This window comes from Panthera leo, chromosome B4 (genome assembly GCF_018350215.1).
Source record: "Panthera leo isolate Ple1 chromosome B4, P.leo_Ple1_pat1.1, whole genome shotgun sequence".
NCBI classification, from domain to species: Eukaryota; Metazoa; Chordata; class Mammalia; order Carnivora; family Felidae; genus Panthera; species Panthera leo.
This window is the reverse complement of record NC_056685.1, coordinates 114,010,002-114,030,570: the sequence shown is the minus strand read 5'-3', so window position 1 is coordinate 114,030,570 and position 20,569 is coordinate 114,010,002. Positions and strand designations below refer to the sequence as shown.

Sequence of the window (20,569 nt, the reverse complement as noted above, 5' to 3'; positions counted from 1 at the left end):
AGAATTGGGTGCTCAACCGACTAAGCCACCCAGGCAAACCTAGAAAAAAATGGAATTGATTCAGGCACAGTGTTAATACACTTTTCTAGGATGTATTCTTTGAACAGAAAGAACTTTAAACAATATTTCCTTTAACTTAGATTTATTTGTGGTGGTCTTGGTAAGCAATACTGAGATTATTTTTTTTTTTTTAAATTTTTTTTTCAACGTTTTTTAATTTATTTTTGGGACAGAGAGAGACAGAGCATGAACGGGGGAGGGGCAGGAGAGAGGGAGACACAGAATCGGAAACAGGCTCCAGGCTCTGAGCCGTCAGCACAGAGCCTGACGCGGGGCTCAAACTCACGGACCGCGAGATCGTGACCTGGCTGAAGTCGGACGCTTAACCGACTGCGCCACCCAGGCGCCCCAATACTGAGATTATTTTGAATGGATTGAAGCATACAGCAAATGAGAAAATATCTTTAAATTTTTGCAAATAAAGTTCTCAATGTGAGGGAAGATAAAAATATAAACTAGGAGAAAGAGAGGAAGATTTCTATGATATTGGATTAGAATGGGAGGTATCAGTAAGAACCCACAATTTCTTGAAAAAATACATTCCTTAGTTCTGCATACTGAAAGAGTCTGTATACAGTTACATCCCATTAGCAATGAGCACACCTAGAAGCTAGATCTTGGTTTCTAAATATCATTATTTATTGAAAAGAACAAGACTCCTTGGAAAAATAACTGATTCTAGGTCTGAGACAGAAAAAGTACAAAGTGAGCCTAGACTCACTTTTGCTAGAAAGTAAGTGCTCGAGAATCAAAGAGCCAATGTCAAAATGATACAGAAACCAGATTCTATTGGCTTCCTTTGGACAAATGTGGGTCAATTGGAGCATCTAAAAGAATAATGATGGTAGTGGGGGGAAAGAATACAAATGAATGCCAACTGGTAAGTGTGGAAAGAAGAACGGAAACAGAACATTTTCAAACATGATGCCACTGTAGGGCATTTACCTTGACAGGATTCTGGATTTTATTTTATTTTATTTTATTTTATTTTATTTTATTTTATTTTATTTTATTTTATTTTATTTTACTTTATTTTTATGTTTTTAAAAAGATTTTTTAAAAGTAATCTGTACACCCAACATAGGGCTCAGATGCACAACCCCGAGATCAAGAGTTGCACGTTCTACTGACTGAGCCTGCCAGGTGCCCCAGGATTCAGGATTAAAAAAAATATATTTTATAAATATCATTTCAGGAATAAAACCTGAATTCTATTAACTAAAAAAATAGATCAAAGGGGGAAAAAGTAGATCAAGGGAAGCCAACTCAACTTCTTAGGCTAAATTTGAACAGAAGTGTTGCGTGGTTAAAGCATATTCTCAGCCCTGCAACCAGTTCAGCATCCACAAGGCAGTAAGAGGAATAATTTTATAGAAATAGGGGCAGTCATTTCAAGACACACGGCAAATTTTGTTCCTTAAACCAGTCTTCAATGTGAAAATCATTGTGCTTTGATTCCTTTCCTACCCCTGGGAACAAACAAAAGAATCAAAAAGCAGTAAGGAGGATGAAAAGGACCCAAGGAAGAGGGTCTACAAATGCCTTGGACTTTAAGTAAGACTAAGGAATAGGGAAGCCAGAGGCACCTGGGTGGCTCAGTTGGTTAAGCGTCCAATCTTGATTTCAGCTCGGGTCATAATCTCGCGGGTTGTGAGATCGAACCCTGCATGGGGCTCTGCTCTGACAGCGTGGAGCCTACTTGGGATTCTCTTCCTCCCTGTCTCTCTGCCCCTCCCCTGCTCTCTCTCTCTTTCTCAAAAATAAAGAAATATGAAAAAAAAAAAATTAAGGAATAGGAAAGCCAGGGAGCAGCATTTCTTCCTCAGCACTCCTGTGTTAATGATTTGCCCACTTTGACCAACACAAGAGAGATCTTCATCGCAGGAGAGAAAAAATTCTCAACGATGTCCCTGCCTACTCTGCTACCGCACATCTCCCGCTGCCCCTCGTTTACAGCCAGTGCTGCTTTGCCATCTACATTGAAACTGGGGGTTTTGGACGAGTGTCACCTGGATTTGTTCAGGCACTGTTTTTTTCAGTGAGTGTATCAATGTGACATCAACATGTTCTGCCTGATAGCCATGGGGTACAAAATGAGGAAAACACGTGCCTATTGTGAAACGATTTTGCCACAAAACTGAAATACAAAGTTCGTGTGATTGCTCACTGATAAATGTGATTGTGAAAGGCTACTTGTACCTTACAGATGGATTGCCTTATGCAGACCCAAAATGTTGCGTGGAGAAGCTCTTTGTGGCACAAGGAGGCTGTAGATACCCCCGGATATTCCCATCTCTCATTTGAGCTGGTCTGGCCTCATTGTCCTAGAGGTTGTTTCCTTTCTCATCATTCCTGTGGGGGGAATTTTTGTTAAAAGGATATTTGTGGTCTGCAGTGGAGTCTTCATAGGGGCTTTGATATCCCTGCAGATTCAAGGCTGGAGTGGTAAAGAAATCAGCCTGAAGTAGTTCTGATCTCAAACTCTCCAAAATATTTGGCATCATACAGGTGCTTTCTCATCATCTGAGCTCTTTAAATTCTCAGCTTTCCTGGAGCTGTCAGAACATGGGATATTGTCATCAGTCACCTCAACAGCAAGCCTAGAGACAAATTCATTTGGATTCAAGATTCTGGCCGAAACGAACTAAAACCATTTAAACTTCCATAAAGTTTAAAAGAATAAAGGAAGGAAAAGAGAGAAGGAAGGAAGAAAAGAAGGAAGAAAGGAAGGAAGGACTTTTATAAAGACACAGAGGTTTCTCACAGAGACCAAGGGCACATTTACACTTGGCCCTCAGGAAGACCTTGGAATCCAGGGGTGGAGAAGCCAGAGAACTCACTCTTTGTCTTGCATTGACTTCATTCTTTTTCAGTAGACCATGCTCTGAGTCTGCATATAAATATAGCCACCTTTTAAGAAGTTATCAGCATGTGCTAACTTCTGGCCCAATCAATGATGGTTAGAGAGGATGGTACATATTGCAAATATAACCACAATGCTCAGTGCCCAAAGGGGGAAGAATGGTAGTAAGAAGGGCAGAAATATTAAAAGTTACTCACTACTCATGTTGTGCAGTGTTACAATCTGGATGAGCTCACCCACCATTCTAGGCCATCCTTTTTCATTTGCCAACTATGTATTAGATATCTATAAGTTCGATGCCACAAGGACACAAAGAAAAGTCAGACATGTCCTATCAACTAGGGCAAACAGGATATTTATAAATTAAAAAGTTTTTTCATTTTAAATAATAATTTCATTTTTTAAATGAATTACACATGTAGAAATTAAAATAGAAATGTAACCTGGAATAGAAGTTATATTAATATATTTATGAATTAACATTACTATTAATATGTTGTATTAAAATCATTTTATATTAATTATGCTAATAAAACTAATATTGACAAAATTAAAATAGAAGCTAAATTGCACTCCAAGGTGTTCAGCAGAAATGACCATAGTGGCTCAGTTGGTTGAGTGTCTGACTCTTGATTTCAGCTCAGGTCATGATCCAGGGTTGTGGGATCAAGCCCCACATTGAGCTCCTCACTGAGCTTGGAGCCTGCTTGGGATTCTCTCTCTCTCCCTCTGCCCCTCTCCTCTGCACTCTAACATAAGTCAGTTTGCAGAGAAGGAGATTGGAGGACCACAGCCTATCTTAGGAGCCATCTGCGTTGCCTTCCTTTCAACTGAGGAATCCCTTCTACCGTGTCTGTAGCTCTGGTCATGGGTCAGCCAGCCTCTGCTTGAATGAGGCAGACTCCTTTGCATTATTGCACAATGTTAATTGTTAGGCTATTCTTTCTTATAATAAAACAAAATGAGCCTCTTCCTGATTTCTGATCATTGATTCTACCTCTGAACATCCTTTACATGTGACAACCTAGCTGATATTTGAAGGTTTATGATGGCTTCCTCTCTCCCCTAAGCCAGAAAGTTGACTATCCTCCACTCTAAACTTTCCCAAATTCTTCAATGATTACTTAGAAGACCCAGCTTTTAGAGGTCCCTCTTGAACCTTGTTCCCCTCACGTTTTATCTGCATCCTTCTTAAATTAGTGAGCCAGACATAGACACCATAGAGGGCCTGACCTGTGCAAACAATAGCTTTTGCTCGATGGTCGGTCTGAAGCTTCCAGAAAATCGGGGCTTTTTAAAAAAAAACTCGGATTTCTGCCCAAGTGATAGCTAATCCCATTCTCTCTCTCTCCCTCTCCCTCTCTTTCTCTCTCTCTCTCTCAAAATGTGGTTCGTAGATACCCTGCATCCAAATTAACTGAAATTGTTAAAAATGAAAAATGAGGGCTTCTACCCTCAGAATCTCTGAGTGTGGAGTCCAGAAATCCTCATTTTTAACTAACTCTTTTTTTTAATCTTTCTAAAAATTTTTTAAAGTTTTTTTTATTTTGAGAGAGAAGCAGAGAGAGAGAGAAAGTGGAGGAGGGGCAGAGAGAGGGAGAGAGAGAATCCCAAGCAGATTCTGCACTGTCAGTGCAGAGCCCGACATGGGCTCGAACTCATGAACTGTGAGATCATGATCTGAGCCCAGACCAAGAGTCTGACGCTTAACCGACTGAGCCATCCAGGCATCCCACATTTTCACTAACTCTTGATGTTTCTTACATACATTGACATTTCAGAACCATCAGTATGATGATTAAGAATGTAGGATTTCCCACTTCTATCTGTGTGACTATGGGCAATTTACTTGACTTCTCTGAGCCTCAGTTATTTAAATCTATAAAATGAACGTAATAACTCATTTGAAGATGATTTATTAAAATGATAATGTATGTGTAGTAAACACTGTTGACTATCTACCCATTTGCTACTTTCCAGCCCAATCCTTCTCTTCTTTGCCTGTGAAGAGGTTTGTTTGGGAAGGTGGACACCATGCCATGTGTTCAAGGAAGGTGAGTGAGGGGTGAATCATGATAGGTCTAACATGGTATTGGCAGTCCATTTCCCTTGGCATTGACAGATTTAGGTGTGGTAAGTGATTTGATTCCAGACAATAAGATGTGAGGGAAATTGTAGGGACACTGTGTGCAGGGTTTTCCTAAATAGTAAAAAGAGACATGTCGGAGGTGTACTTTTCTATATGTTGAGATATGGCCCCTGGAATCATTTCAGCCATTGTGCAACTACAAGGAGAGATGTTGCTGACTCTGCAAGAATGGCAGAGTTGGAGGATGAGTTTCCATGGTGTTGTTATGCTGCTTAAGCAACTAACCCTGGAACCAGCCCCTTCACTACCTATGGCTGTAAGATAGAAAATCCTTACTACTCTGCCAATTTTTGTTGGGTACTCCAAATTGCAGCTGAAAGCATTCTAATGGACGTGGTATGTGATGCCTTTGGCATAATGCCTAAAACATAAAATTTGCATAATAAATGGCTATCATTTTATTATTGTTATAGAAATATTGAACTTCCTATCCACTAAATTTTGGGAGGGGATTATGCACCAATTCCATTATAAGACACATCTGCTCAAAAATATTTGCTGAAAGTTGGCATTAATTCTCCTTGGTTTCCACTCTCTATTTCAGCCTATTGAAATACTGGTGGTTCTATTGTACAGTGTATATCAGCCCTCCTTCCTAGCCTTGAGTTTGCCACAAATTTGACCAGTTTTTCAGCCTTTTAAATTTTCATTTAAATTTAGCCTCCCTTGAAAGATGGTTATGGTTTGAATAGGGAGAAATAGGTTTCTATGTTGAAGGTGGAGACACACCATGATTGAAAATTATTCAGGGAGGGGTGCCTGGGTAGCTCAGTCAGTTAAGCATCTGACTCTTTATCTCAGCTCAGGTCTTGATCTCAGGATTGGGAGCTCAAGTCCCATGTTGGGCCCTGCACTGGGTGTGAAGCCTACTGAAAAGAAAGAAAGAAAGAAAGAAAGAAAGAAAGAAAGAAAGAAAGAAAGAAAGAAAGAAAGAAAGAAAGAAAGAAAGAGAAAGAAAGGAGGGAGAGAGGAAAGAAAGAAAGAAAGAAAGAAAGAAAGAAAGAAAGAAAGAAAAAGAAAGGAGGGAGGGAGAGAGGGAGGAAAGAAAGAAAGAAAGAAAGAAAGAAAGAAAGAAAGAAAGAAAAAGAAAGGAGGGAGGGTGGGAGGGAGGAAAGAAAGAAAGAAAGAAAGAAAGAAAGAAAGAAAGAAAGAAAAAGAAAAGAAAGGAGGGAGGGTGAGAGGGAGGAAAGAAAGAAAGAAAGAAAGAAAGAAAGAAAGAAAGAAAGAAAGAAAAAAGAAAATTATTCAGGAAAACAGCCTAATTTCATGATTTGTCATGGGTGGTCCCAGGGTAAACATTGTAAAGGCATTTGGAGGGCAGCTTGTAGAGTGCAATGAGTTGGAAATTTATCCTGTAAATCCCTGGAGGTTTTTGTCTGGTGAGGCATCTGAAGCAGTTAGCTGGAGTTACGTGCCCTGCGCAAGGTCATTCAATGACGGTGTGACCAAAGAGGGATTAGGATTCACGGTCACAGTGCCTAGAATTCCTGTGCGTGACTAGACTTTGCTACGTGATGTTACTTGGGAGGCAACAGTAACTATTGTGGTAACAATATCTCCAAAGAACAAGGGGAGAGGACAATGGTAGAGTCAGACTCATCACCTCATAGAATGGTACAACTGAAAGCAATCTCCAGGACTGTCTGGCCCAACACTGTCATTGTACAGAGAAGGAAATTGACATCCGTAGAGATATATCCAAGGTCACATGGCCAACGAGTGGCAGAACAGAGATGAAGACTTCTGACTTATGATGTTTGCCTTCCTGCTTTTTCCTTTTATTAGTTCTGCTGAATGTATTACATTCTTCCTGGAATTTTATGACATAAGAACTGCAGACATTTGGCAATGTTGTAAAGTAGACTGCATTCTCTTAGACCCATGGCTTAAATTTCATTTATTCTACTGTCTATATTTATCAGAACTTCCTGTATTTCTTTCAAATTCCTATCAGATATGCTAGGTCAGTGCTTAATTTCATGGCTGGCTTATTAAGCCATCTTTGTGAAGTATGTCTATACTGTAAAGAGACTGATGCTTTTGTGGCTCTTAGAAACCAATGTTATTACTTTATATTGAAATAGTACATATGAAAATTGGGGAACTATTCCTCATGACTGAACTATCATTATAGAATATCAGTCACATGATAAGAATTGATCTTGGCACAGCACACGTGATGTATCATTTTTATCTTTATTAAAAAAAACTGAGGAAGTCCATGCTACAATGGCAGTTTTATAGATGACAGTGGAGATCAAGGTCACACAGCTAAAAGTTGTATAGAATTGGAGGTTGCTAGAATTAGAAGCCAGGTCCATTTGAATCTAGAACCCTTAATGGATTCTAGAGAACACAAGAGAGAATGAGAATTCGGACAGGTTTAGAGATCCACAGAAATACTTTGGAGCCTAAGGCACAGACCACAGAGGACAATGTGGGGTGTGGAGTCATTTGGTTCACCTGCAAAAGTAGTGAGATCCCTGAATTCTAGGAAAAGCAATCACCAGAAATCAGGAGGTTGCCTATTTCACAATGTTGCCTGGCCCTGCCCCTGCTTGTGAATATCTATCAAAAGTATGTTTGGTTTGGAAGGCAATATGGCATCATCTGCCGGTCAGTTAGAGATGCCAACTAGGGGTTGAGGTTTTCAGACTATCGATGTTTCATTCACGAAAGGAATTCTGTTCTTGAATTCTGTGTCATGAGGGAAATGGAGCCTTGTTCAGCTTTGGCAGATGTAGTATAGGGTAAGGGTTTAGAGCCTGGGCTGTGGTTTAGACTTGGTTTGTCTTGTCCCAGGTCACCAGTCACTAGATACATGACCTTGGACTAATGACCTTCATGCCTAAATTCTCATCTCCAGAATGGGATAATGATAGCACTTACCTCATAGCCTCGTTGTAAGGGTTCAATGACATGATGCGTGTAAAACATTGGGCACAGAGCCACTCAGTAAACGAATGTTCACAGCTGTCATCATGATCAGTGGTGTTATTCCAGTGGCTCGACATTGAGGAATCAGGAGTGCGGGGCTCTACTTTTTCACTTCCTGTACAGATCTACATTCCTACTTTTTTCGGTAGGTCACACAAGTTTTCTGGACTTTGGTGCCATGACAGAAAGTCAGTAAGAGAGTGTGCTTCCCCATACATCACCGCGCCACACCGGAAATAGGCAGAGATGAGGAAAGGGCCTGGCTCCCATCCTGGGATGGGGGTTATAGTACTTTGTGTTATCTTTTTTTTTTTTTTTTTAAACGTTTATTTATTTTTGAGACAGAGAGAGACACAGCATGAGCAGGGGAGGGGCAGAGAGAGAGGGAGACACAGAATCGGAAGCAGGCTCCAGGCTCTGAGCCATCAGCCCAGAGCCCGACACGGGGCTCAAACTCAAGGACCACGAGATCGTGACCTGAGCTGAAGTCAGCCGCTTAACCGACTGAGCCACCAGGCGCCCCACTTTGTGTTATCTTTTTGAAATTAGGTCATCTCTGAGCCAGATTTGAGGCCCAGAAAGCATGTTCCGAAAAATGACTACAAAAGCCCGTGGCCTTGTTTGTACCCATGGGACTCTGATTATGGATGACTGAGTGACAACACGGAAAAGCCAATACCATTGAAAGAAGAATTAATCCTTATGTTTCCTAAGAGGGGGCATGCCATGTCATGCAGGGCCACAAGAGGTCCCCCAGTTCCAGTCAGGAGGCAGAAAGGAGGGAGAGGAAAGCATAGGGTTTCTGCAGAAAAGGCAAGGTAAAGTAGAGTCAACAGCTAAGATTGGCTAGTTGGAATAATTCTCGTGGCCTTTGGATTGTAAAAGAGGTAGTTGCCTGGTACCTGGCCATGAGATGCATTAGGGAAGACAAATTATTTGGCTTGGTGTATGAGGGTTAGATAAAGGAGATGCTTAAGGGATATGGATTCAGGATGGACTGGTTTGCACATGAAAGTCATGATCAATGGTCCGATGTCATCTTTAGGAATTAGCTAGCCCTGGGAGGGGCACTCTCTCCTGGGTCTGTAATGTTCTCCAAATGTCAAAACATCATAAGATACAGAAAATTTTAAAAATACGATTAATACATTTATTGGGATCCTACTCTCATTCCCTGGTTCTCTGACCTTCAAGCTTCTCTGAAAAAAAAAAAATAGATGAAGTCACAGGCATCAAGGTCAAGTACACTGGTCAAGTAGTTTTTGGTAGAAAAGCAAAATTTTTATGCTCTGGTAGATTATGCTAAAAGTAGCCTTGCATTATTTTTCAGGTTCAACAGTATCACACAATTTACAATCTATTTACAGCCTGCACAGAGAAAAGAAAAAGAAAGGCAATGACCAAGAAAAGAATTTCTGCAGCCCACTGTACCTTTTGATAGTATTACAGGCAACCGGCAAATTCATATCAGCTCTGCAGTTGCCTATTGTTAGCTTAGAATCTTTAGTTTGCCATTTTAGAAAGCAGTCTACGTTGTAGCTGTGGATTTTCTGACACAAATGATATAAAATGAGACAAAGGCAAACACCACTCACTTCCCACCCACACGAGAGAATTTGTGTTGTGAATTATTTACGGTATCTGATTTTCTTTCACTGCAGATATTTTCATAGCAGGTGTACGAGATTTCAAAGGCTGAATCAAACCTCACTGTGTTTCACAGCTACTTCTACTTATTCACTCATACATGTATTCCTAAGCCTCGAGCATATCATAGAATTATGGTTCACGCTTATCCACACTTGTTGCCAAATTAACTGGAAACCCAGACTTTGGGCCTGTTTTATTACCCCAGACTCCTAGCTGGTCTCCGAGATGGTATTCCCTTTGCAATTTATCTTGCACGTGTTATGGATGACTTGCTGATGCAGGCCAATTGGTTTTAGATACAGTATAACAAATCTTGAGACCAGAGTGTTGAAAGGATTGCATTTACTCTCAATTACTGCACATGAAATACTGTACATAATGAAAACGTTTTCATTCTTTCCAGCAATACTAGTCATATGTGTTCCTTTGATCTCTAATACATGACTTTTCTAAATATTTATTGAGTACCTACAAGCTCCTCAGACCTGTTCATATTTTTTATCCTTGTCACAAGCAGTAAGCTGTATTAGGCACATATTGGAAGCTAAGCTTAATAGTTGATTGTGTAATTGTCTTACTGAAATGTTTCTCAAGGGATACTCCATGGTCCATGTAAGGTCTGAAAAGATCCATTTGATGGGCATTGAATGAACTAATCAGACAATGCGGGAGTTCCTGGATGTTGATTATGATATACTACAGCCTACGTACTAGTAAATAAGTGAGTTTATAGGTATTCCTATTTTTGTTGAGTTTGTTGACTATTCTACTGAGATAGCTTTGCTCACAGGTAATACTTGCCAGTGTTGCAAAACTCCCAATGCATGTGCACATATGCAGAGAGAGAGCTGGACTTCCCACTGCATTTATGAAGGGTCTTTGTTATCAGTGAACGAAAGAGTCTGCCTTGAGTCAATCATGCTTTTCAATTGCTACTGTCCTTGACTTAACTAGTTTTTTTTGAATTTTTGCATTTGTAGTCTTTGTCATTACTGAGTTTTGTTTTGTTTTGTTTTTTTTCCTGATTGGAAAGTAGAAAGGAGTGGAATACATGGACCACAGAAATTTTGTCCTGCCTAATCTGTCCCCAGTCAAGATACTGGGAGAGCTACAGCTCTAGACCCGCGTTTCTCATGCCATGATTGCCATGATAAGCTGTGAGGTACCGAGTGCGCAAATGATTTATATTTCTGGAGAAGTGGCCAAGGACTCAGGGTTACTCCTGCAATAATGCTATTCTTGCTTACTGCCTTTGATACGGTCTCTTGAGTGGGAGAGAGTTATACAGCTGGAAATCGTAGCCAACCTGAAGTGTCCTTGTCAAAGTCACACCCTTCGGCAAGTGACTTGCTAATGCTCACAGGAGTGGTAATAACCAATTATTGCAGTGCTTATAAGCTGTGACCTCATGATTTTTTTCAGAAAAAATTTTTTCAGAAAAAAATTCTTTCTCCCTGAATATGAGGTGACTTATTGGACTTCCAGAATGTTCCCCTCTCCCTTACCTACATTGTAAATTTTGTTTTGGCGTGTGTGCTCGCTGATACAGCACTCCATTTTCTTTTCAGTTTTATCTGTGGGCAAATTTGTAATGCAGAGGAAGGAAAAGAAAACTAGGATGGTATTCTAGAATTGAATACTCATGATTCCAAACTACAGGCACCCAGAATAAAGTTGTGCCTGAAAAGTCACACCACCATTTTTTACTATTTATCAAACTCTGTACATTATAAATTTTTTTTAGGATTTTTTAAGTTTATTTATTTATTTTGAGAGAGAGAGTGCGAGCAGGGGAGGGGCAGAGAGAGAGGGAATCCCAAGCCCCAATGCGGGGCTCGAACTCATGAACTGTGAGATCATGACCTGAGCCAAAAATCAAGAGTCTGATGCTCAACTGACTGAGCCACCCATGTGCCCCATACATGATAAATTTTCTTTTTTTTTTTTTTTTTTTTTTTTTTTTTTCAACGTTTTTTATTTATTTTTGGACAGAGAGAGACAGAGCATGAACGGGGGAGGGGCAGAGAGAGAGGGAGACACAGAATCGGAAACAGGCTCCAGGCTCTGAGCCATCAGCCCAGAGCCTGACGCGGGGCTCGAACTCACGGACCGCGAGATCGTGACCTGGCTGAAGTCGGACGCTTAACCGACTGCGCCACCCAGGCGCCCCATAAATTTTCTATTTTAAACAATGATTTGTGTGTGCCTAGTCTTAAATAGAACTTACATTATTAGTTGATTTAACAAATTTTATTCACACAGTATGTGCTGTGTGTAAAATGCTCAATGAGGTAACTTGGGCTTGTGTGCCCTAAAGCTTGTGACCTGCAGGTTGGAGGTGAGGAGGCGATAGTGTTGGGTGGGGGTGAGTAAATGACATAAATAAGTAATCAGGCAATATTTACATGTACTATAATACGTGGTGTTAAGAGCCTCAGTAGGGTAAGCTTGGGGTTCCATGGGGACATATGGAGGGAGCACATAATGCTCAATGGAGGGAGTCATGGAGAAGTTTTTAAGAAGGAAGTTTTATCTAAGTCAAGATGCAAAGAAGGAAAAGCATATTGACTTACGATATTACCTATAGAGTAGAAGTCTAGAAAAAAAATCAAGGTTCTTTTTACAAAATAACATTTAAAAATTTTAAATTTGGGGGTGCCCAGGTGGCTCAGTCGGTTAAGTATCCAACTTTGGCTCAGGTCACAATCTCAAAGTTCATGAGTTCAAGCCCTGCCTCGGGCTCTGGACTGATAGCTTGAAGCCTGGAGCCTGTTTCAGATTCTGTGTCTCCCTGTCTCTCTGGCCCCCTCCCCTGCTCATGCTCTGTCTCCCTCTTTCTTTAAAAAATGAATAAACATTAAAATTTTTTTTTTAATTTTATATTTTATTTGCTCTGTGTTCTTGTAAGATGCAGATATACTGTCGCTTATAAAAGCTTAGGGATCTTTAAGCATGTGATTTCATCACTCATACATCTGGCAAATGCTTCTGAATTCCATGCCCCCTTCCTATCTAAAAGCAAAATGGCGCCACTTATTTTACCTGACAAAAAATTAATTTTAAGATTTTCCATGATCTGCATACCCAGCATGGGAATGTGTCCTGCATGAGAACAACATTGTCAAGTGTCTCACAATGAGAAAAGAAGACTGAGCTTTGTTTATTCTATACTGACTATTCATTGAGGACTTACTATATACCAGAGTGTTCTACAGGCTGGAGATGTGGCAGTGACCACAGCAACACCTCCGCCCTCAGAGTACTTACATTCTAGTGGGGGGAAATAGGTAAAAATAAGTTAATGTACAGATGTCAGGTAGGGATGCATATCATTAAAAAAAGGCAGATGGAGTGATGAGATGGGAAGGGGTTATTTTAGCTAAGGTAATTGGAGAAGGTCCTATAGGGAGGTGATAAGTTAGCATAAGCCTTGAGGAGGTGGAGGAGTGAGACATACAGCTCCCTGGGAAAAGAGTGTTCTAGGTGGAGGGAACAGCAAGTGGAAAGGCCCTGAGGTAGGAGTGTGCTACAGTTAAAGCTGACTACCTGGAGGACAGGTGGAAAGTGATGTGGTGGTAGGAAAAATAACATTTGAACCTGGCTATTTCTCGGGAGGAGAGAGAAAGAAAGATTTGAGTAGTCTCTCAACTTTCCAATCTCTCTTAAGGAGCTTCAAAATTATGTTCTAAAGAAAGTAATAGTTGTGTCTAGAATCTAGATCATTGGTTCATATGCCTTAGAATATTTTTATTTCTATTTCTGATATCTTGTAGACCTAAAGTAGTCATCTTCTGCCCAAAGTCACACAGAGAGTGAGTGACAGGGCAGAGGTTTGAACACAGGCTGCTGGTCCGACTCCTGTGTTCTTACCAGGATGTTCACAGACCCTATGATAAGATAAATGTGATCCCTCTCTTCTTGGAGCTGGAGGAGGAAACAGGCATTAAACAAGTAATCGCAAACATGATGCATCTTGCCAGCAAGACCTAATCTCATCTGGAGAAAGTGACATTTAGGCTGAGGACTGAGGGAATGATCTAGATGCAAGAGATGTTGGTCAGGTCTCTCCCCTGCAGCTGTGGGAGCAGGTCAAGGCAGGGCGTCTGTGTCTTAGCTTGGATTCCCCCGGCAGTACCTAGCATCTTGCCCCAAACAAAGTCTAGACAGAAGGTGGTTTTTGTTTTGTTTTGTTTTTTAACTCCATCGAAATAAAGATATTTAATTCCTTCCTTATTGCTGACTGCTTCTGGTAGAAATCTCCCTTAGTCATCGTTTGTAAATCCCGGTCTTCACAGTGCCTTGTAAGGTCACAGAACCAAATTCTCCTTTCAGTTACCTGTAAGTGACACCCACTAATTTCAGTGGAAGCTACATGTATTTACTTGAGGAGAGAGTTTGGTCAACGGGATATTGCAGAGTAATTAATGACAGTTCCAGTCGCCGCAAATGCACATTTGGTATCTGTAATCATTGTTTAAGAAGATTACATGCCACGTGAATTAGAGGCTGTAGAGCTGGAGCCACCTCCATGTTCCGATATCTGTCCCGTCCTCATCCTGTTCGCCAGATATTTTACTTCTCAGATTAACACCATGTTGTTACTTTTCTTTTTTTTTTTTACACCTGGTTTTCCAAGATTAAAAACAAAAACTACAGTTTAAAGCCTTTTTAAAAAGTATATGGAAGTCCGTTCTGAATTAAATTTGGGTGGAGGGAGGGGACCCTGCCAAATATTGCTCCCTGAGGATCTTTCCAAATTAGGACTGTCAGTCCAGGACGGTCTAGCTGGGGTCTGTCTGCTGCTGACTCCAGGGATCCATTCTGGCTTTGTTGGTCTGTTCTCTGTTTTCTTAGCACCATGCTCAGGAAGGAAATGTTGTTGTTGTGTCCTGCTTAGGCTGTGGTTTTGTATCTATGAATCATCTGGGTACTTCTCTGCATGTTAAAAAGTGTCTCAAAGAAAGAATAAATTTGTATATGTTTAGTGGCTGGAAGCTGCAGGTTATAGGCTCAACAGTTTAAAAAAAAAATTCTTTTAAAAAAATCTTTCCAGGAGCTCCTGGACGGCTCAGTTGGTTAAGTGTCCAACTCTTGATTTCAGCTCAGGTCACGATCTCACAGTTGTGAGATGGAGCCCTGCCTCAGGCTTAGCACCAGGCATGGAGCCTGCTTAAGATTCTCTCTCTCTCTCTCTCTCTCTCTCTCTCTCTCTCTCCCTTTCTCTCTGTCTCTCTGTCTCTCTACCACTTGTGCTCTCTCTCTCTCTAAAACAAATAAACAAACAAACAAAAACCAGATCATAGACCTAAATCTAAGAGCTAACACCATATACTTTCTAGAAGAAAATGTAGGAGAAAATCTCTGTGACCTTGGATTAGGTACAGTTTCTTATGTAGACTGCAAAGAGCTTGAACCATAAAGAAAAATTAGTAAATTGGACTTCAAAAAGACTAAAAACATTATCTTGTCAAAACATATAAGGAAATGACAAGGAAAGGCATTAATTAAAAGAAAATACCTGTAAGGTGTATATTTGAAAAAGAACTTGTATCTGGATAACATAAAGTTCTCTTACAACTCAATAATAACAATAGTAAAATGGGGAAAATATTTGAATATTTGAGTAAATATATGGGTGGTCAAAAAGCACACAAAAAGACTCTCAACATCATTGGTAATTAGAGCACTGCAACTTAAAACCACAATGAGATACCACTACACCCCTACTAGAATAGCAAAGGTTCAAAAGACTGACAATAACAAGTGCTGGTGAGGATATGGAGCAACTGGAAATCTTATACACAGCTGGTGGGAATGCACAATGATAGAGCCATTTTGAAAAATGAAGTTTCTTAAGATGTTAAAATACACTCAACATATGACCCAGCAATTCCACTCTAGATATTTACCTCAGAAAAATAAAAACATAGGTCCATGGAAAGACTTACACAGGAATGTTCATAGGATTATTATTTCATAATAGTCCCAAGCTGGAAACAATCCAAATACCCATTTAAAAAGAAAAACAAGGGCACCTGGGTGGCTCATTCAGTTAAGCATCTGACTTGGGCTCGTGTCATAATCTGGTGGTTTGAGAGTTCAACCCTGCATCAGGCTCTGTGCTGATGCCTCAGAGCCTGGAGCCTGCTTCAGATTCTATGACTCCCTCTCTCTCTGCCCCTCCCCTCCTCACGCTCTCTCTCTCTCTCTCTCTCTCCCTCAAGGATAAATAAACATGAAAGAAAGAAAGAAAGAAAGAAAGAAAGAAAGAAAGAAAGAAAGAAAGAAAGAAAGAAAGAAAGAAAGAAAGAAAGAAAAAGAAAAAGAAAAACAAAGAAAAAATAAAATGGTCATATACAATGGAATATTGACAACTGTAAGGAACCAAGTACTGATACAATAACATGGATGAATCTCAAAAGCATCACTCTAAATGAAAGAAGCCAAAAACAAAATATCACATATACTGTGCTATATGATTCTATTTACATGCAATTCTAGAAAAGGCAAAACTATAGTAACAACAAGCACACCAGTGGTTTCTTGGGGCCAGGGGTAGAGAGGGGAATTGAGTGCAGAGGGGCACAAAGAAAATTTGGGGGTCATGGAAGTATTCTAAAACGTAATTGTGGTGGTTGCATGGCTATACATTTACTAAAATTCATTTACAGTTAAAATTGGTGAAATTTAGTGTACATAAATTATATCTAAAGCTGTAAAAACAGTTAATTCAGAATAAATGCTCAGAGCTTATAAAAAGCAGCACATTTTATAAGGCAATGTTTTGGCAGTTACAGAGGACAAGGGAGAAGCTGGTAAGCAAAAGGAGAATTTTTGAGGTTCACCCAGGAAAAACTTGTATTTGTAATGGAACCCCAGCAATCCTAGGCAATATAGCGCACAACTTGGGACACTGTCTGGAAGCACAGGCAGAAATGTCAGGCACCAGAAATAGGTTTCTTATCACCCTCACAGCAATCTCTGTCAGAGTCTACAGGCTGTGGCTTCTCTGCTTTATCTAGCTAGATAGGCCCTTAAGGGTTTCTCCTCAGCCACTCCCCGGAGGCCTGCAGGGGAGAGGTTGGCAAGTGTGGGGCAGCCCAGCCTTCCTGATCTGGGTTTGACTCACTGACACAAAGCGTGTCCTCTCAACCGTGGAACTTCTGTAGCTCTCCTGCCACTCTTAGTGTTTCTGTGTATACTGCTTTCGTTTTTACATTAAAAAAATTTTTAATGCTTATTTTTGAGAGAGACAGAGTGCAAGTTGGGGAGGAGCAGAGAGAGAGGGAGACACAGAATCTGAAACTGATAGCTCAGAGCCTGACGCGGGGCTCGAACTCACGAACTGTGAGATCATGACCTGAGCCAAAGTCGGACACTTAACCGACTGAGCCACCCAGGCGCCCCAGTTTTCACATTTTAAAATGTGGCTCTGGCTACACTTCAAGTCCTCAACAGTCACATGCAGCTAGTGGCTGCCATATCAGCACAGAAGAGGGTCAAACGTTCTGAGGAACAGTTTAGGAAATGCTGATGTAGCTACACTCCCTCAGCACAGATAAAACTGTAAAGGCCTGAAGGTCTGAGGTGACTTTCTCGAGTTACAGACCCTATTAGTGTCAAAGGTGAGACCAGCACACAGGTTTCCTGACCCCCATGGGATAGTTCTTTTACTACAACAAATCTTTTCCTTTGTAAAAGGGAGAAATCCAAGTTCCTTGCTTTGCCAGGAGAACTCTCTTGTCTTCCCTCCAAATTGAACTAGAATGGATCTTTGTCTAGGGACAGAGAAGGCCTGCATTTACAGTGACTATCCATAACCTTTCCTTCTACTGTGTGCTTCTTGGGATCTCTGCACTGTCCTTTCTTCCTAGGATTTGCACAGTATCCCTTCTTATTCACATCAGGGGCTCTTTCAGGCCATTGTGTACTAGGCTCCCTTATTGTGGGATCATTGTGATGGCCCCTGGCCGCTGGGGCCCTGAATTGATGAGGATGAAAGGAATCTTCCATTCATCATCCAGTCAACAAATAGTTACTGAACACCTACTATGTGCCAATAGTGCCTACTATGTGCTGGGGATACACCAAGGAACAAACCAAGTCCTTGGCCACTGGAGTTTAGATTCTAGTGGCAGGAGATGGACAAAACACAGAGATGTAAATATATAGCACGTCAAATGGGAATAAGTATTACTGAGAGAAGATAAAATGAAATAAGGGGGAAGGGTTGCAAGCAATACAGGTAGGTTGGGGAGTGAAGGATTCTTTTATTCTCTAAGTGTGCTACTTATTGATGGAAAGGGAGAATTGAGTTAAGGGAGATAACCTTCTTAGCTTGTATTATTAACATGGTTTAAATGCCTTTAACACCTTTGTGAACATGGAGATCCTCTTAAGCACATGCTGTTCACCAGGGACTATGCTGAGCGCGTGGTGTGGGTGTAGCAATTTAATGAGAAACCTGGGGTCTTTCCTACCTTAGTATTCATTTTCCAAATCTCTGTAGTTAAAAGATGTCAGGAAGGCAAAAATTGTTGTAATGAGCTGCCATTTATTAAAATCAGTCTCCATTCAACTATCCCTTCCTGTTTTACTCTGCGATACATCTGGCCATGGGTCAGTCCCCTTTGTCGCTCATAACTGCACTGATTGTTAGAGATTTACAATGAAACCGTACAATGAAACTATAAAGCAGATGAATCACAAAAGGAAAAAACACAATTTGCTAAATATTTAGAATTTCGTGGAGTTGAGGAAAGTGATAAAGGAGATACTAGAATTACTTGCAAAGCCATTGGCAAATGTAGATTTGGCATGATGTAACCTGCTGATGGTTGAAGAAAACAATGACCGGAAAACGACAAGTTCTTCCGAAGGAATCATTCCACATCAAGGGAGCAGGAGAGGCCATTGCAAACCGATTACACCCAGAATATTTTTACAAAGTGTATATCCTGATAACGTTCCTTTGAGGTCAAATATGAAATGAACAGTATCGTGTGGTGCCTTCATACAGTTTTGTTCGAAAACATTTAACAAAAACCTCCTAAGTAACTTATTTGCAAGGTTTTAGTTTTTCCTGAAACTATACAGTTAAAACTTTGGAGTTCATTAAATGTAAGACAGTTTTATAATTTATATAGTTTTTAGTTCATTTTCCAAGAAAATGCTCCAAAACACCTATTTTTTCCATGACATTTTGGTGTATTCATTTTAAGTGACCTTTTCTAGATGTCAGTTACACTTGAATGACAAGAAATACCCTGTAGATGCTATTAGTATCTATACCTTTCAGGTGGAGAAACTGAGATATGAAGAATTTAAGTACTTTGCTCAAGGTCACGTAGCTAGTAAAAGAGGCTACAAGAAACCTAACCAAACTGAATCCAGACCACCTCTCCACTACCCAATACTGCCTCCTAGAGGGGTCACGTTGGTTTAGCTTAGTCTTGACAAAAAACAAAACAAAAGAAACTAAAAGCCTTGCATAAAAAGATGTTTAGTACCCATTTCTTGTGGACCTCACAGGTAGGAATGATTCTACATGAAATATTTTGGCTCAAGGTGGTTTTGAGCTCAATGAGCACATTGTTTATTGTCTCGCCATTATAGTTTATACAGTCTAAAATGTTTGAAGTCTGAACCACCTAACTGCCAGTTAAAGCTTATTATCTTTGTGTTCGCTTAACCTCTGCAGGACATATCAGGGAAGTTAAACATATCTGTTATAAGTGTCGGGTATCTAATTGCCTTACCTTATAGCTCAGCCAAAAGGCAGACCTAAATAAAGAAAACCTCCCACCTCACAATAACATACTGTCTTCGTACATCTCTCAAGCAGAGGAAAGATAATGGCCATGTATGATTTTAGTCAAGACTGCTGATTTGCAGTCTCTTCAGGAAATTGTAGTGTTTCCCAGGACAATATTCCTAGTCAAAATAAATTAAACCTGAAGCCAAAGTGATGACCACAGTCAAAGTTAATGACACTGTGTGCTTGGCTGCAAACAACCGGAGGAAGACTAAGTTATCATTGGAGACAGTCCACCCTATAATCCCTCTTTATTCTCTGATCCTTGTTACCAGTGGGGTTCGAAGAAAATAAAGTTTTCTCTTTAGGTACTTTGTAGGTAGGGCGGAAAACCCTTGGCTATGATGAAATGGAGTCTAGGATAGAAGGAGATATGTTTTAGAGAAGGGCCCAGCTGTTTATTCACTAGTTTCCACTTTTGAAAGACGATAAGGCAATCCTATAATATCTTTCTGGATACAGAAGGTGGATACTGTGCTGCTGTCTGGTAACCATGGCCACACCAGCTTGACAGACGAAACAGAGAGAAAGTAAGGCTCATCTTTATTAGATGGGAAACCGCCAACATTAGTAGATCACTAGCAATCCCACTCCTGGGTTGACACCACAAGAATTCTAAGCAGGAACTTGAGGAAATATTTGTACACCCAAGTTTACAGCAGCACTGTCTGCAATGCTGAAACATGGGGACAGTGGAAGTGTATGCTGACAGATGAGTGGATAAGTAAAATATGGCATATACATAGACTGGAGTATTATTCACTCTTAAAAAGGAAGGAGATTCCAACTCATGCAACAACATGGATGAAACTTGAGGGCACTGTGCTAAGGAAACGGCCAGTCACAAAAGGACACATTGTGCATGGTTCCACTCATGTGACGTAGTTAGAGTAGTCGAATTCATAGAGACAGAAAGTAGCGCTGGGGTTGCCCGGAGCTGGAGGGGAAAGGGAGTGGGCAGTTAGTGTTTGATTGGCTTGGGGTTTCAGTTCTGGAGGATGAAGAAAGGTTCTGGAATTGGAGGATGTGGTGATAGCAGAAAAATGTAAATTGCACTTAAAAAATGTAAGTGTACTGAATGGCACTGAATTATATG

The 20,569-nt window shown here is 40.5% G+C and overlaps 1 long non-coding RNA gene across 1 annotated transcript in view; it reads left to right on the top strand.

Annotated features, from left to right (window-relative positions):
* LOC122224922 overlaps positions 1–5,848 on the top strand; it is a 35,207-nt gene extending 29,359 nt beyond the window's left edge. The window contains exon 3 of the long non-coding RNA XR_006205027.1: positions 4,904–5,848. This is a non-coding gene — a long non-coding RNA (uncharacterized LOC122224922). The remainder of the gene's footprint in view (positions 1–4,903) is intronic.
* Positions 5,849–20,569: the final 14,721 nt, after the last annotated feature.